The sequence below is a fragment of the Paramacrobiotus metropolitanus genome, unplaced genomic scaffold, assembly GCF_019649055.1.
Source record: "Paramacrobiotus metropolitanus isolate TYO unplaced genomic scaffold, Prichtersi_v1.0 Parri_scaffold0000092, whole genome shotgun sequence".
In the NCBI taxonomy this organism is placed as follows: domain Eukaryota; kingdom Metazoa; phylum Tardigrada; class Eutardigrada; order Parachela; family Macrobiotidae; genus Paramacrobiotus; species Paramacrobiotus metropolitanus.
Genome location: NW_026570312.1, coordinates 578,123 through 584,899, shown reverse-complemented (window position 1 = coordinate 584,899; position 6,777 = coordinate 578,123).

Below are 6,777 nucleotides of genomic sequence, written 5' to 3'. Positions count from 1 at the left end.
TTTCATCATTTCATCCGTTAGATTCAGTGTGCCCAATCCCCATTCACAGGCAGGCTGGCTTCACGAACAGTCGTGTGTAAACAACGTTACCATTTCAACGTGCACAGTTCTCGTGCAGACGGTCAATCGCCATACATGGTGAACGGCAGCCAGCCAGCAGGCTTGAAAAATCCGCTGCCGTTGGTTCGTTGTGAATCACCAGCGAGCCACGTGCTTTCAACAAAGCATTGATGTCCTTGAACATTGACAGGTCTTGGATGGTGGTACGAAGTGATTCAAACGATTTTATCCCAAAGAAACACCACCGGCTCTGGTACCAGACGCCTGCTCTTGCAGAACTGGCGGATATTACCAGTATACACTGTCATAGCTTGACCACACAAAGTAGACGTCGTTTCCGAGGTGAAACAGGGTGGACAGGTTACCGCTAGTTAGCGGGTCCCGGATTAAAGTCGTAATGTTGTTGTAGATGAGTTCAACGAGGCGCATGAACTGGTCATTGGTGAGAAAAATGTGTTTCTCTCCCAGCGTCCATTTCATCTGGTCCAGGAGATTAGCGTCGTAAATCGCCAATAATGAACTCTAAGGCCTGGGTGTCACTGTTGATGCGGGTGCAGATGAACTTGTCGTACCCAACTTCATGGTGGGAATCCTTCAGTGGAAAAGCATCTTTCCTGCTCGCAAACTGCGCTGCTTCCCCAACAAGATCCGTTTATCGGGTACGAAACCGCGTTTGGCAGGAGGCAGACTAGTCATGGTATATCAGAAAAAAGGTAGACTAACTAAAAGTGTCAGGAAGAATAATGAAACGAGTTGGAATTAGAAGCCTGTATTTATAATAATCAAATACACTAAACACCTGACCACAAAATCCGGTTCAGCAATTTGTTGCTCAGCATTTTGCTGTTCACACTGGGCTTTATAAAACCGTAGAGTATAGAGCACGCACGTACGTCGCGCACGGCCACGCGAACCAAACACGTTTTGCAAGTGCTTTTGGCCCTCGTGGGGATCCGCGCTATCCAGCCGAAAAGTGTTGAGAATCGCATTGAAACATTTCGTGGTTGTGGGGTAAAATTACACTGGAAGTGGCGAAAGAGTACGCCGAACTGGGCTGGTACTGCACGGGGATCCAGCACCAGATCCGTTGCGTTTACTGCTGTGAGATTGAGGGACATGTCTAACGGGCATCTATCGCACACCGTGCAAGAATCCATGCTTTGGCAAAGCGGTTAAAGATAACTTCCACAGATGTGGGTGGAATGCAACGGGTGCGGATGGATTACGATCAGGACAACATTGAGTACAACCATTCACCCCAAACAATCCGACTGCGCAAAGTATAACACCATGTATGCGCGGGCGTTTTCGCTGACGATAGACCGTGGCCAGACAAAAAACGCTTGGTGTACAAACTGGCCGAAGCTGGATTCTACAATGCGGTGAGCTTTACAACAAAAGCATTTTTTTGGCTATCAGATCGACACAAAAAAAACAACGTTGACGATTACTGGTCGAACAGTTAAACCAGGCGAAGGGGTGGGGGGCCCGTTTCGCGCCGCGACATTTGGCTAATGTGTCGGACGGGAATAAACGTCGCCGGGCGCTTCTCGGTCGTCCGTTGTTTACAGGACAATAGGTTTTTATTATTATGCAGGTCTTACTGTGCCGGGTGTTTCGGTATGCCCGGATGCTGTACGCTGTTTTACTGCTATGTTTTCATTTCTGGATTGCCGCTGGATCTGGAACCATGGATTGAACATGCCCGCCAATCACCAGCCTGTGCATATCTGATGAATGTAAGGCAAACGGTTCATCAACGATGTTATACGAGCTTGCAAGTCCTGTTACCGACATTTGAATACAAGGTGTGTTTGATCTGTTTGTCACTTTTACTTTGTGTAGTTTGTTTTTAATAATATTTATGTAGGTATGACTGTTTTGGAAAACAAAGCACGGCTCGTTGGCTTCAGTCAAGACCAAATTGATGCCGCTAAAGCTAAAAAAGAAGGTCGTTTCTATTTTGGGAGGAACTGGAAGAAGCGGTGGAGTTCCATAACGCCGATTTCCTGGAACAAAAGCATTTTTGCACTATGCCACCGAAGTACCCGTCGGAGACGATGCCCGCACCGTTGAGCAGTTGAAATGTAAAATCTGTCTGTCGCGGTATGCCAACACGCTGATCAGTCCGTAAACATCTGGTCATGTGCGGACAGTGCGCCAAAGCGACCCTAGACCGTGGAAGCCTCTGCCCGTACTCTGTCGCTCTATTGTTGGCCGTCACGTCACTTTATTTTACTTGATGCATTTGCTGTTCTGAAAATTGTGTGTACAAAATGTTGCACTGCAAAATGTTGCAGTTGCATTCTGCTGATACTATATAACTGTAACGTTTATTGCTTCCTTTTTTTCTACTTGCTTTCATTCGTTGTTGATTCTTTAAACGTAATGGATAATGGATGACCTTAATGCTTTTGATGGCGAGGCTCTTTGGGATAAAGTTTTAGGTGACTTGGAAATTCAGCTGCAGGACTATAATGTTCTTACCACTCCGGCAACAAGTGCTTTGGGTATAATTAAACGCGAAAACTTTTTGTACAGCTGTTGAAATGTCAATTTATTGTAGTAACGCACAACAACAACAACAACAACAGCCAGAACTACACTTTCAATCAAGCCGTGGTCTCCACCACCCATTCAGCCGATTTTTAAAGGTTTAGTTATTTTTATCATCTCGTTCACTGAATTTTGGAGCTGAGCATTTCTTTAATTTATAGATGAAGCAACTGCGTGAAATCCGCCACCACGGTATCTACACTAATTTTATTTCTCTGCCAGCAGCAGCAGCAACATATGCCTCAAGTTTCATTTTCATATTGCAGTGGGTGACCAGATATTCCGTTTAACACCATATATGGCCGCCTGGAAGACTTGAAAAGCGAGTCTGATGCTTTGTTTGTTTTTTTGCCTTTTTCAAAATATAGTGATGTTGCAGGCATTGATCCAGTGCAAGGATATAGCGCGTTACGAATACTACAAGCAGCGCCATCTCTACATTATTCTGTCGCCACATAACACTACAGCTCTCCTGGTGACCAACTTCCGATCCATTACCTATCTCAGATCAATTGCCGTTCGTTTCACCGCTTCCGTTCCGTTCTCTGGTGCCACTACATCTCCAACTGCTGAAGTTGCTGAACCCAGTACATCTGCACTTCCATCATCGTCAAAAGTAAGTTTTTATCCTGATCCTAAACTTTTTTTTGAATATTTTCTTCTGTAGATACTGTTACTGCAGCGCCAGCGGATTCTGGGACCAGTATCTCGTGCCATCTGCCAAACGTATCAGATTAGCAAACTGAATCCGTGGACTGGCTCTACCAGACCTTTACTGATAAACGCAGATAGGACCTTCCGAAGTTATTCACAGTACCGCGATGCGTATAGCATCTTTGTTAGAAAAGGATCCAATAACTTTCATGGCTTTCTACCGGTTGCATAAAAAAATCCAACGTACAGTTCGTTATTGCCCGCCAAAAAATACACGGTGCAATGAACTGGTTGTCGGAATGGATATTCTGGAAAAGATAGAATGGACCAATACGCCTGCGTTTTGCAAAATACCGCCAAAAACAGTCTCCGCCTCCACCGCCAATGCGCATCCGGAAACCCTATCGTGGTGCATTATCGACACCACGTGCAATACCAAGCAGCTTTGTTCTGCGAAAACCGTACTACGACTGCCTCCGATGACTCAGCCATGTCTGTACGTATCAGATCATACCATAAAAAATTGTGTTGATATAAAGTCAGATGAGTTAGAATTTGTAAAGCAGTGTCAGGAACACTTTTCTGTCATTAAGAACCAGCTGTGACCTTTCTGTTTGCGAAAATGCCTCGCATAGCGCTGATGCTGCTGCTGATTTAATTGATTCTGATAATGATAACGATACTAATGCTGTTGATGATGACGGTTACCGAAGACCCGCTTCATATAAAGAACTTTTTTGTGTTGAAACCGATAAATGATTTTACAACCGCCGTTATCAGATGACGTAAGATTTGCTTAAAAGTTCATCAGCTCAATCATATTCCTTGCTCTGAGATTCCCGATGTCATAACAGCCATTTTGAACGAAATCTTAAATGAAATCCTTACTGACATCCCAGATCACGAACGGGTAGAATCAAGTTGCATAGCCGTCACCTCTCGTAATTTACACACCTTTCATTCGTCGTGATCAGTTAACCGTTGCGCGATTGATGAAAGAAGTTTCCCGCGTACTCAATTCAAACCAAGAATTTGTACTGGATGATTCTTTTGAGCTGGAAATTCACCATTCCAACCTTCCCGCTGGATCCTGTCGATACGATGTTCCTTTAATATTGCGCAAAAAGCTGGAGACCATGAGGATGTAATACCTGTGCGTAATTCAGACAACCTCTGTCTGGCTCGTGCGCTTGTTATAGCTAGGCCCTCGCAGATGATAATATACCGCTGTACAGATGCTTGTATCGCACCAAAGGACTCTGTACGGCTTCCGACAGAACGCTGCAGACAAAATGGCAAACGAACTCATTGCTAGCGCAGGACTAGAACTTCGACAATATACTTTAGAAGACGTTCAACAGTTTCAAATGGCCTTACCGGACTACCAAATCCTGATAACGAGCGTCGACCACCTCAATACGATTGTCTATGCCGGCGAATATGCCGAAAAAAGATTCGTCTGCTACATCATAACCATTTTGATGTCTTGAAAAGCCTGCCGGCTTGGTTCAAAACATCATACTGGTGCGACCTGCAGTCGCGGATACGATCATAAAAATCGCCATCGATGCCAATACCGTTGCAAACAATGCCTGCGATTCGAATGTAATCCTGGAGAAGATAGAATATACTGTTCGGACTGCTGCCGAACATTTAACGGTGAAGAGTGTTTCAATCATCACCGCGCTGCTGGCTCGGGAGAAAACGGGATTACGGTATGTCAAACGCTATTTGTCTGTTCATCTTGCCAATCATTTGTCTCCAGAGCTTTTCGTACCACGGACCACGTGTGCGGTGAGATTTTTGCACGGTGTGCAAAGAACACGTAACAAATGACCATGTTTGCTACATTGAGCCCGAAGTCCTGACGGACCAGGATCTCGAAAAGCACGAACAGGCCCAGTTTCTCTATTTCGATTTTGAGACTTACCCGTGTCCGGAAACGGCACTTTTATTCGAACCTGGCCGTTATCCAAAACGACAACGGCCAGGAATGGATTTTTCCTGCCGACTCGTCCGATATCGGCCGGGATATAACAACAGAATTTTGCGAGTTTTTGTTTTCCGGATCATTTAAAACTTTTATGTCTTGGCCCACAACCTTCGGGCGTTCGACGGTTTTTTTGTTCTGAAATGGTTATTAAAAATGGGATAGTTCCAAAGCTCATAATGAACGGCTCAAAAATTATGCAACTGGATGTACCTGAATTTGGCATAAAATTTCGTGATACTTTAAATTACAATCCCCAATCGCTCGACGCTTGGGCTCAAGCGTTTGGAGCGACAGAGCAAAGGGTAAATTCCTCATCCGGTCAATCGCCCAGAAAATTTTGGCAAAATTATTCCCTATCCTAAAGGGAGGATTTCAACTATAGCTTGATGAATAACAAAGAAAGAAAAGACTTTATCAAAGGATTTTATCGAAAAGATCGGAGAAAAAGAAAGGGAAGTACAATGTCAACGAGGAGCTCGTCAAATACTGCAAACAGGATGTTAACACTCTACGCGTCTGCTCTCAAGAATTCCGAAAGTTGTTCATGGGTATTTCAGGCGGGCTTTGCCCATTTACTTCCGCGCTAACAATTGCGGGTATATGCCATTTTTCTGGCGCGCAGGATATTGGAAAAAACCTTATTGCTATTGTAAAAACCCTAGTCAGCGCATGCAATCAGTCAAATGTGGTAAATGGTTGTGCTACATTGAAGATGAAGGCAAAGCACTTGCAAGGAAAGAAGATTGGAAATTTTAGTGAGGCTATGACGAAGAAGCGGAAATTATTTACGAATTCTATGGCGACTTCTGGCACGGCAATCCCGCACCACGAACGCATATTTGTAAATCCTCATCTCACAAACGATGGAGGATTTGCATGCGGCAACCGTCCAACGGAAATTGCCCTTGAGCAAATGGGATACTCTGTTATTAAAATTTGGGAAAGCGAGTACGATCAGAAATTGGTAGACGATGAGGATTTTCGTGAAACAATAAAAGATATTCATGTTCACGCACCTTCAACCCCGCGATGCTCTATATGGCGGCCGGACCAACGGGACACGGTTGCATTATAAATGCGAGCCCGAGAACAAATACGGTACAACTAGTTAAGTAAAGATTATAATTTCAATTTTAATGAGAGTGTTTTTTTTAGGTTTGCCGATGTCATTTCGGAATATCCCTTGTGAATTCGCGGAAAAGATATCCAGTTGGCCCACACGTGCGAATTACTGCGGACTTTGATCCAAACTTGAAAATTATTGGACTATTTACCCGACCACTACCGCCCAAAAGTCTATGGTTACCTGTTCTACCTTACCGTACCGAAAATTAACTTTTCCGCTATGCCGGCTATGTGCTGAAACGCAATTTACGTCAGCACACAGACGCCGAAAGATCACTTACGGGCGTCTGGTGCTCTGTGGAAATCATTAAGGCACTATCCTGGGATATACGGTGGTAAAAGTCTACGAAATTTGGCATTTTCGAGTTCTCGCGAAGGTTTATTTAAAA